The 7,240-nt window shown below is 39.7% G+C and overlaps 1 pseudogene across 1 annotated transcript; it reads right to left on the reverse strand.

The window, feature by feature from the left end:
* Positions 1-4,151: 4,151 nt before the first annotated feature.
* Positions 4,152-4,920, reverse strand: LOC149552620 (mitochondrial import receptor subunit TOM9-2 pseudogene; annotated as a pseudogene). The gene has a single exon (XR_016352959.1). The product of XR_016352959.1 is annotated as a mitochondrial import receptor subunit TOM9-2 pseudogene (transcript).
* Between the last annotated feature and the right edge of the window lie 2,320 nt (positions 4,921-7,240).

The following is a 7,240-nucleotide window of genomic DNA, read 5'->3' on the forward strand; positions in this document are numbered from 1 at the left end:
GGGAAGTGCGGGTTGTGGAGGTGTGTTGAGAGATCATAGGGGAAATGTTAAAGATGCTATAGCAATCCCCATAGGCAGGACTAATAGTCACATTGCTGAAGCAACGGCTGCCCTTTATACTATGAAAATTGCCATGGATTTGGGATGTCCGAATTTATGGTTGGAAGGTGACTCTCTAAATATTGTGAATATCCTAAATAATAAAAGTGCTATCTCATGGTCGATAGAGGCCACAATCAAGGAGATCAAATACCTTATTCAAAAATTTGAAAAAGTTGTCATATCCCATACCTTTCGGGAGGGCAACGGTGTTGCTGATTGGATTGCCAACTACGATGTCCTATCGGCGCAAAAGGTGAGGTGGACTGATGTATTAACTAACCAAGTTGATCTCAAAGCAATTATTCATTATGAAGCCATCCATGCGCAAGTGGGAAAGATTTGTGAAGATTAGAAAGTTAATGATTGCGTGGAGTGAGCATATTATTGCCAGATTTTCTTCCCCAAGGAAGTACACTCAAATGAACGCAATGTGGGTTTCGCACGTATCTCCGAAAAAGGGAGTCTCTTTTGATGGGACGAAAAACAGTTTTCATTTTAACCCTTTCTCTCTCTGCGTCTGGTTACTCTGGTGTGAGTGCGTTCTCAAGCAGATGGGGGGCGAACCGCGCAAGTAGGAACCAAAGAACTGTGATGCCTGGAAGGCTTGTGAGAATGTATGGAAAATTCTGCAGAAAGGAAATGTGACCTGTTATTTGGAGCGACTCAATGGTTTTAAGCCACACATCACTACGGCTTTCTTTAAGAACTGGTCCAATGACAAAGTTACTCTCCATGGTGTTACTGTGAAACTCACGGAGGATTTTATAGCAGAGATCACGGGGCTTTCCACGGTGGGCATAAAATTCACCAAGCAAACCAGTATTTCAAATGCAGCCTACAAAAAGTTTCCGAAAACGAAAGACGAGGAGAAGCAATTGGAAAAGAGTGGTGATTTCTTCGATGTGCATCAGATAAAAGAGATCTGGAGGGATGTTCTTTGCTATATCCGTGAGTATTTCATACTTGATAGAAGAAGTAAAAGAGTTCATAAATGCCATTTTGTTTTTTTAAATCATTTCAGAGATAAAGATAGAATATCTTTCCCCTTCTTTCTGAGGTTTTCTTTACTTCATAGTTTAGAAGCTCATAAGGAGTCCAGACCCATTTTACATGAAGGGTTGATTCTTCTTATCCAGAGGTATTGTAAAAATAAACACATTGCCTCCACTCCCTCTAAGGACAAGAAGAAGGACTCCATTAAGAGTAAGAAGGGTGACTCTATTAAGGGTAAAGATAAAGCCTTGAATTTGAAACCCTCGGCTTCTCAAAAACATGAGGATGACGAGTCTAAGACCGAGAAATTAGAAAGCCGTGAGAATATTAACCCTAAGGTTGACGAAGATACTGACGCCGGGGATTTAAGCTCTAATCTGGACGGGTACCCGAAGACTGAAGGTAATAATGAAAAAGGGAAAGAGGAAGGCAATAGTGATGGTAATTCTGAACAGAGTAAATCTGTTAATGCGGGTAACTAGGCTATTTCTAGTGGGGGTGATAAAGAGGAAGATAACAATGTTGAGAACCCTGTAGAGAAGAGTAAGGAGGACCATACGGCTAAGACTGCTTCCCCTGTCAAGGGGATAGAGGAAGAAAAAAAGGACTCTGCTCACATAGAAGACTCTGACGAGGTTCGTAAGGAGGATCAAATGGAAATGGAGGAAAACAATGACAATGCCCATTCCCCCCCCACAAGGGACTGCTGAAGATGATAGCGACTCATTGCAGAGGGATACCATGCTCTCCTTCCTGCATTCTGCGAAGGATAAAGCTGACACCATGCTCAAAGTAGATTCCTGGATCTACAATGAAATGATGGGTTTGAAGAAAAAGGTTGAAAGTCTTCAACATAACCTGGATACTATCAATGTCAAACTTAGCCAACTGGAAGGGCAAATGGGAGACATCCCTAATAAACTTAACAACTATGAGCAGAACCTCAGAATGCTAATCAAGGAGAGTGGCACTAAGATGGAACAGGTCACCTCGAGTATTTGTGCGGCCGCTGCAAGCCTGGGCAAAAGGGCTAATGAAGATATCACTTCGGCTGAGGGTCCAAGCAAACGAACAAGGCAGAGCTCGAGGAAGAGTGCAATGAAAGTTGTTGCTACTTCGGCTACTGACACCATTCAAGAGACTGCTGCAATTGGTAAGGAAGCTGCTAAAATGATCTTGGAGCTGCAGTAGTGGCTCTGGGTCGGGTTCCCTGGTTTAGTTTCTGTCTGTTCTGGTTGTTGGTTGGAGTCTCTGGTCCTGGTTTTTGGTTTCTTTCGTTTTGACTGTTTGTGGTTCCAGGTTCCTGTAAAACCTGGTTAGTTTGTTCTTGGACTTTTCTTGTGGTTTAAGGTCCCTGTAAAACCTGATTTTGATACTTTGCTTCAGTTTGTTGAAGGTTTCTATTACCTGGTTGGACTTTATTGCTTTATCTTTCTACTTTTTGTAAAAGGGTTTCGGGGTAAACCTGCTTTTACCGTAATCTAAAACAAAACATACAATAATAAAAAATTATAACTATTAACTAAATCTAAAATTAAATTATCTCAAAACACTAAACATACTATGATGAAATTTTAAAACTATTAACCAAAACCTGAAATTAAATAATCTCTGAACATTAAAAAACAATATAATCATGCCCAAACCACCAATGGAGAGAAATGGATGTGAGTTTTCTTCAGACACCATTGCCAATGGAGAGGAATGAAAGCCAAGTTTTCACAGATGTTGTTCGTTGCAAGGCATTGAACAGATGCTGAGAGTAGACGGGAAGCAGAGAGGTCAATGCCCTGAAAGTAGACGGGAAAGCAAAGATTTGTAACCCACATCCTGCGACCTGCAGTCACGATTACAAACACGATAACCTGTGACCTACAATCACAATTGCAGAAATGATGACCTGTGACCTAAGAGGAATTTGAGACAAATTTTTATTTTTTTTTAGGTTCGCCAAATTTTGAACATGGAGCCGAAAATTTGGCGAACCTTGTGACACAGCAACCCACCTATATTTAATGTGAGAGGTTAGTGGAGTTCTTATATCTTTAATATCTTATTGAAAGAAGAGAGTGTAGAATACAAGAAAAGCAATATATTGTGTGCTAAACTTACTATCTAGGTTTGTACAAATTGTCAACATCAAGGACCCAAAGAGAGTCAAGCATGTAGACACAAAGTTGAGAAGGCATGATGCCTTAAGGTGGGACTTTGTCCAAAAGAGCCCCATGTAGGAAAAGAGCAAGAACACATAGTGGGATCACATGGTAACTACACTCAAGGAGACAATTATGAACAATGCATTGACCCTAGTGACGTGGAAGATGAGAGGTGTATATAGGTTGTGCATCTCAATCCAAGATTTGATTCACTTGCTCACAATTTGTTCCATCAACGAAATCTAACTACTTGCACTCAAGGAGGAGGAGAAAATGTCCTAACGACAACAAAGCAAGCACAGCAGTCATAAGGGAAAGGACAAGAAGAGAACCAGAGTGCAGAAATGCATACAGTTGCATGCAAGAAAGGTACAAAAGCCAATGGAGGCAACAAAGCAATAGAAAATCTTTGAGCAAGCTGAAGTTCGACGACCAGATCGCAAAATGGGTTTAATGGGACTTGCTGAGGACGTAAGCAAGCAGGTTTGAGTGTCCCAGCGATGTGCAAGAGTAAGGTCACACAAATAAGCGATTGTATGTTGTTCAAGTTAAAGTAGCAAGCTCGTTCGCTAAGGGGCCAAAAGGTCTAACTTAGAAGCCAAAGCAAACTGATGATGCACAAGGTTTTGTCAATACTTCTGTGAAAGGATGACAAACTTTGCTTAAGGAAGAGCCTCTTCCAAACCAAGTTCAGTCGGGAGGAAACTAATATAAGTTGATAATCAATGGAGAAGATGTGTTGTCAACGACAGAAAACAACTTTTTAATAATAATAAGATGCATTTGAATTCAGCTATGACTGAGAACCTACAGTACAAAAGCCGTTCAAATAAATTGGTAAACTCAAGAACAATTTCACAACATTTCACTCATTGCACAAAAGAATAAGATTGCAAATAATTGAACATGATAATAACAGCATGCGTTAAAATAAGATGTATAGGCGAAATACTGTGAACCAGTGAGGCAGGACGATGCACTTACAGATTACACACCCAAACCTCAGAAAGATTATTTTGCTACGCTATAATAAAATTTGCGGTAATTAAACACTATTTTGTTTATCCAGCATTCGGTATGGCGTAACATTTTCTCAATCAAAGTTCCAAATGGTAAACGCGGGGACTATGGTAAACCAAACAAATTACTCGAAACGAAAAAAACTGGGAGCCCTAATTCCGAAACCCTATCTTCGATTCACAATGAAAAATCGAAGTAGTATTTCTAAATCAAGGATGGAGAGCAGGAGGGGCACCCAAAAGGCTTGCTTGCTGGCTCTCGAGCTCGCTGAACTGCTGTTCTCGATCCATCTCAATAATAAGAGGAACCACCAGAACCAGAAAGGTAGTACCTGCAATCCATGCAGCCTTGCCAGTGCTCCAGAATATTTTCTTGCTGAAACGACCAGTATTTGAGGCGGCCCTTTTTGTTTTGTGGAAGATGAGTGACTGCCTCACACTGTTACTCAGTTTGGCTATGACGCCATCGTTGGCGCTGCTGCTGCGACTCCCTGGAAGAGACAGAGATGGCCCTCTTCGATCCCTTCTCCCACCCCCTGACATCGATCTCTCCTTGCTTCTGACAAACCCTCGAGTCTTTTCTCGCTCACAATCTATACAACCCTCCGCCACACCCTAATATTCGGGGTCCCCGGTTAAGGGAGTAGTAGTCAAGGGAGAAGTAGTCATGAACTTGTTGTCGTATTCAATTCGAATTCTAAGAAAAGTAGTCATGACAAATAGTAGTGACAAGAGAAATAGTCATGACAAGTAGTAGTGACAATTATATGTGATCTTAATGAATCGATCCATGATTTGACACCTTTGTGTTTAGATAATTGTTTTCAGTGCATAGTGAATCTTTATATACTCATCACTTTTTATTCATATTTCAGCTCTTCTTACTTGGTTTTAGACTTGAAACTGGTTTTACAACACACCACACCTGTTGCAGGCTTCCCTTCCCCGTGCTGATCAAACGACTAGGGACATAGCTTTTCACTATCATTACATTTCTTCAACAGAAAATCACGTAGCTTTTCAATGACATCCCATTTTTGTAAATCAATGCTAGTGGAGAAATTTGGCAAAAAGAGTGTGAGATGTAGCTGAAAGAGAGCCTTCGCACAGAGAATACCATACTGTAAGATGCCACCAAATGTGGGAATGCTCAAGCAGGTCGTGTTTATCGGCAACGTCTCTCATGAGCAGTGTGTTCTAAATGGGCAGAAGTTCTACCACGTGGCTCTCAGGATGGGCAAGATGAGGAAAGCGGTGGTGTCTTTCGGGGATGATTTTTCTTTGCATAAGGTGAGTTCTTTCCCTATTCATCATGTTCTTCTTTGAGGTGTGCCAAAGGATGAGCTTGAGATCTTCTTCAAGGTGTTTTGCCCACGCTGGTCACTACATAGCCGCTCTACTCTTGGGGAAGATCCCAAACTCTTCCCTATACAACTCGACATTGAAAGCGGATTATCTACAGACAAAATATTGATTAGTGAAGCACAGTTTTGGATGAGGTAGGAGCGAAAATGAATCACAATGCTTGCCTATAGGCTAGATGTCTACATCAGAAATTCACAAGCGGAGCAAAGAGGGAATTTCATGGATTTAGGTGAAGTGTGATGACAAATAACTAGCTTCATTGCACTCTGTTTGTTGTTGCCTCCTCCATCATTTCCATTCCCATTAACAATTACAGCCATAGCAAGAGAAGCTTAAGTTGATTTTTGCAACAACCTTCATGTGCTTGTCTTTATGAAACTTGTAAACCATAACCCTATCATAGCCAGTGAGATCCCTGACTTCCTCAACAACAATATCAATACAAAGCAAATTGATATCCTTATTGGGCACAACATGCAACCTCGATGTTGCGTTGATTGCCAGTCCAACTCTCTTCTCATGGGCTTCAAATCAATCACAATCCCAACATCAATCCTATGCACAATTACATAAAAGGGCTTCCTGCTCTTGGACTTCGTTGTTGGGTTTACCAACCTTATTTCCTTCATCATCACCACTGTCTCCAAATTCCCTACACTCCACACTATAAAAACTCTCCATACACCGATCCTAATTCTCATTGTTGCCTTAATTTCCACATCCAGAACATATTGACTCACACTCTTCCTTGTTGCACCCACCATTTCTATCACATTTTCCCTATAAGCAATGAATCTAAAGTTGCATTCCTCAACAATGAGCATGCATCCAAAAGCCTAAAGCTTTCCTCCTCTTTACATTTGAGACGAATGGGTCATAATTTCCTATTCAGGAACCAATTCAGGTGTATACTGATTCATTGTCATTATCTCTTTATTGTTAGTGTTACTTGTCAACTTTGCTTCTAACCTTATCACTTAAAGCCTATGTCCTATTATTGGATGTTATGTTTCTTCTTTTATATTCTTTGTGCACTCACTAAAGACTTCCACTTAACTTTTTAGATTTTCCAATTGCAAAAAAAAATCAGGAAGAGATGTTGCATAAAAATCTCCCAATTGTCAAAAGTTAAATGCCATCTATTAAAATCTAATGTGAGATGTCTCCAAGCCATGAAGCATGCACAATTTCAATATTTTAGAAATAAAGGAGTGCCATAATTATATTATATAGATAGGTGATTAAGTAGTTCTTTGAAAGTCATGGTAATATGGCCTCCTTGAAAAACCTAAGGAATGTGAACAAAAATCTACATCAACAAATAAAAACCATTATTCTAGCCATGGCCATCTTGTCACGTGAGTTTCATTATTGACACATTTGATTTTGATTACATCTCAATAGGAGTCTATAAAATTTGAATAGTTATTTTACAATTAAATTGTTTTTATTAGCTAATGAAAATGTGTCTGTTGGACATTTTATCAACATTTGAATTCAATTAATTGTACAAGCTTCAATTAGTTGTACAAGCTAGTATATGAAATTCAAAAATATTTTAAAATAAAGCTCTTTTCATAGGAATATTGTACAAGCTAATATTTC

The sequence above is a fragment of the Cupressus sempervirens genome, chromosome 6 (assembly GCF_028749045.1).
Source record: "Cupressus sempervirens isolate cs-2001-9-10 chromosome 6, ASM2874904v1, whole genome shotgun sequence".
NCBI lineage: Eukaryota > Viridiplantae > Streptophyta > Pinopsida > Cupressales > Cupressaceae > Cupressus > Cupressus sempervirens.